The sequence below is a fragment of the Schistocerca piceifrons genome, chromosome 8, assembly GCF_021461385.2.
Source record: "Schistocerca piceifrons isolate TAMUIC-IGC-003096 chromosome 8, iqSchPice1.1, whole genome shotgun sequence".
Lineage (NCBI taxonomy): Eukaryota > Metazoa > Arthropoda > Insecta > Orthoptera > Acrididae > Schistocerca > Schistocerca piceifrons.
In genome coordinates, this window is record NC_060145.1 from 102,979 (window position 1) to 107,081 (window position 4,103).

The 4,103-nt window shown below is 42.6% G+C and overlaps 1 non-coding gene across 1 annotated transcript; it reads left to right on the plus strand.

Moving 5' to 3' along the window:
* The first annotated feature begins 3,019 nt into the window (after positions 1 to 3,019).
* Positions 3,020 to 3,093, plus strand: Trnat-ugu. Its single transcript has one exon. It is a non-coding gene; the product is annotated as a tRNA-Thr (tRNA).
* The last annotated feature ends 1,010 nt before the right edge of the window (positions 3,094 to 4,103 follow it).

Consider the following 4,103-nt stretch of genomic DNA (forward strand, 5'->3'; position numbering starts at 1 on the left):
TCTTTGTAATTGCATTTCTTTAAGGGTGTACTTGTCTAGACTCTTGGAACGGAAAGGTTTTTTTTAATCCTTGCGTTACAAAAGTTTCTACAGCCCATTGTTTGAAGCAGTGTCACGGCTGCCATGAGCCGCCCGGGGTAGCTGCGCTGTCTCAAACGCCTTGTCACGGTTCACGCAGCTCCCCCCGTTGGAGGTTCGAGTCCTCCTTCGGGCATGGTTGTGTGTGTGTGTGTGTGTGTGTGTGTGTGTGTGTGTGTGTGTTGTCCTTAGCATACGTTACTGTAAGTAGTGTGTAAGCATAGGGACTTGTAAGGTGTCAGGCAAATCCAACACCTTCCATGAAAACCCTGACATGATAAGCAAATCCAGTAGTATGTCACATAGCTCCGAATAAATCGTGACATTAAATTAACCAATGTAATACGAGTAACGAGTGAGCAAATGGAATATCACAGACTAACACAAGAATGCCTAAATGCATGTCATACCTTCCCACCATGAGACAGACGCAGTTCCGAGGGGAGAAACGAGAACAGAAGCCGAGAGCAGAACCGTATTAAGCTGGAAGGCCCTACGATAAGGGACGTACGGACACCCACGTCGCCAGCTAACTGCTACGATCACACCACCCACAAGTTTTAGTGTGAGACTTTTTCGCGTCTCTGTTACATTAGGACCAACCCCCAGCCCATGTTAAAAGATAGAGCCCTCCAGAAAAACAGTATAGATCTTACGATAACGCTAAAAGGACCACACCAGCTGCAAGTTTTAGTGTGAGACTTTTTCGCGTCTGTTACGTTGCAAACTTTAAAAACATTGCTCCACCACGAAAAGTATAATGTTTCTCATTGGATAGACAGAATTTTTGTAGGCGGAGCTTAAGGTTAACATTGAGACCCTGATTGGTAAGATGAAAACACAGCCAGATAGTTTTTTTTTAAACCAACTTCGGTAAATTGCAGTAAGGAGAAGTTAGGGGAGAGTTGCTTCCGAGACAGCGAGGTGAGCAGAGCTGTGCTGCCCGCCACCCCCTGACGAACACCGACAATATAATGAACGCACGCGATGCCGCATAACAGCGCATAAAGCTTCTCTCAGAACTGCAGAAGTCTCATCTGTTACATCCCTTTTATGCGTAATACTAGTGTCGATCGTCAATTAAAGCTCATGGTGTTCACATTTGCCACTTGAAGTAAAAATCTGAAACGTGATGTATTTCTGTTATATAGTTATTGAGAAGCCACTTCAGCCACTGTAATTTACGACAAGTTAGATAAGTAATTAAAGATAATTGAGGGTCACTGTAGACCATTTTGATAGTTTTCTCTCTTGTGAAACTTAATTTAAACCTACATTATAGATGTGATATGGCATAGGTCATCCTTCGATCCATTGTAGAACTTGGAAACCCATTCAGGGAATATTCGTTCACATTTTTGTTGGTTTTTACCATCCTGTATTAAAACATCTCCTTTTATCAATAGTGCAATTTATAAACAATGTTTTGTGATTAGAATAAAATTTCCAATGGTAAACGTAACTGCTTTTTCGACGTTATTTTACCAGCTAACTAAAAATAGGAAAGCCTTGAACCCCTTCCACTAAATTTAGTTAGTATTAAGATTCTTTTACAGGGAGTGCAGTGGAGCTCACGCTGAAATCATTAAGTATTTGGTTATATCATCGCTAGTCTCACTGAACTCTTCTGCATTCTACATGTCATGTGTGGTCTGGCGTCTCCTTACCAGCAACAGGTCCCAGGTTCAAACTAGTCAATTCCCTAAAAAACACGCTCAGAGCGTCGTTGCGCGAAAGTGGTAGGGAGACACGATATAGAATAAGCAGACACCACGCAGAATGTTTAGAGACTGATGGTTCAAATGGCTCTGAGCACTATGGGACTTAACTTCTGAGGTCATCAGTCCCCTAGAACTTAGAATTGCTTAAACCTAACTAACCTAAGGACACCACACACATCCATACCTGAGGCAACATTCGAACCTGCGACCGTAGCGGTCACACGGTTCCAGACTGAAGCGCCTAGAACTGCACGGTCACACCGGCCGGCTAGGGACTGATGACCTCAGCAGTTTGGTCCCACAGGAGCTTACCACAGACGGACGGTTGACATGGGACACTCTTGAGTCGGAAACGCTTGCTCAGGAAGAAGGCCTACACTACGCTTGTCCGTCCGCTTTTAGAATATTGTTGCGCGGTGTGGGATCCTTACCAGATAGGACTGTCGGAGTTCAAAGAAGGGCAGAACGTTATATCGCCAAATATGGGAGAGAGTGTCACTGAAATGATAGAGGATTTGGGATGGGTATCATTAAAACAAAGGCGTTTTTCTTTGCGATGAAATTCCAATCACCAACTTTCTCCTCCGAATACGAAAATATTTTGTTGACACCGACCTACATGGGAAGAAACGATCACCTCGATAAAATAATGGAAGTCAGAGCTCGTACGGAAAGATATAGGTGTTCGCTCTTTCCGCGCGCTATACGAGATTGGAATAATAGAGAATTGTGAAGGTATATGAAGATAGTAACTGTTCTCGAAAGAACAGGTACCACTGATGACCGTGCAGCTTCTCTAGAATAAATGATAATTAATTGAAACGCTCAGCTGCCGACAGGTGTTGATGTACCTCGGGGAACACATTTTCAGCTGTCCCCATAGAGGTATATCAACACCTGTCGGCAGCTGAGGGTTTCAATTAATTATCATTCATTCTAGAGAAGCTGCACGGTAATCTGTGGTATCTGTTCCTTCGAGAACAGTTACTATCTTCATATATGTAGTTAAAGGCCACCCAGCCATTGACCTTCGTCTGTGCGAATGCGCAAAGATTGCCCGAACTCTTACGGGAATCGTCACCTTAGTGTGCCCGAGTAATGAGTGGATGGGCAAATACCTATTACGTACATTACGTATGTAGATTGTGGACAGTTGGGAATGTGGGTCTCACGGGAAGCGTGCAAGGGTTAAGTCCCTGCAGTCGCGCTGTTTATCTGTGTCCTCGGTGGCTCAGATGGATAGAGCGTCTGCCATGTAAGCAGGAGATCCCGGGTTCGAGTCCCGGTCGGGGCACACATTTTCAGCTGTCCCCATCGAGGTTGTATCAACAAAACCTGTCGGCATCTGAGGTTTTCAATTAATTATCAATTCAGAAGGTAATTCGATGAACCTTCTGCCAGGCACTTAAATGTGATTTGCAGAGTATCCATGTAGATGTAGATGAAAGCTCGTCCCGTGTCGCACGTGCTCAAAACGATTCATACTACAGAATGCATGCAAACATACTCGTCGAAAATACTGACGAATAACGAGTGCTGCATATCCAAGTTACACAGATCGGCCTTTCCTGCCAAGAAGAACAGGGAATTGCTATGTAGGAACAATTCGAGCTAGAGGTAGGGCTCATAAGCACTCCTTGAATTGCAGACTAAACGTAAATAACGAAAACGCATTTTTGGTAAAAATTGGTCAAAACATAATCCTGTTCAGCGACATTAAAAATATATATGTAACACTCAGTTCATGCAAATCGAAGTAATAATATAACTAAAAGTTTTCCCTAAACTTTGAACACTTTTTTTTTCGAGAAACGTTTTCTTCTCAGAACGGCATGCAGCATAAACTAAAAGTGATTCAACCTCTTAACTTCTACCTCGGACCCCGAAAAGTAAACATTTTTCTTAGGAGCTTATAGCTATAATATGACATTTGTTAATATTAACTAATTTTTGTGTGGGCATAAGGAGTGAAAAAAACCCCAAAAATCGAACTCAAAGTTCGAATTAGCACCGTATCGTTAAATTTAAGGTTGTTTAATTGCGGTTCGGTATGCGCTCCCATAAATTTTATGTAATATCGACTGATGTTATCCATTTTTAATTTCAGAGAAATAATGTAGTATCAACTGATGTTATCCATTTTTGATTTCAGGTAACATCTGAGGGGCCACACTGCACGCACTCTGCCTACTTCAGACTCGCAGGCCCTTGATCAAATCATAATTACGGGCGCCATTTTTTTTTTACTGAAAATCTAAAATAGAGCTCATAGTATGATCACTCGCAATTCCCAAACAGATCCTT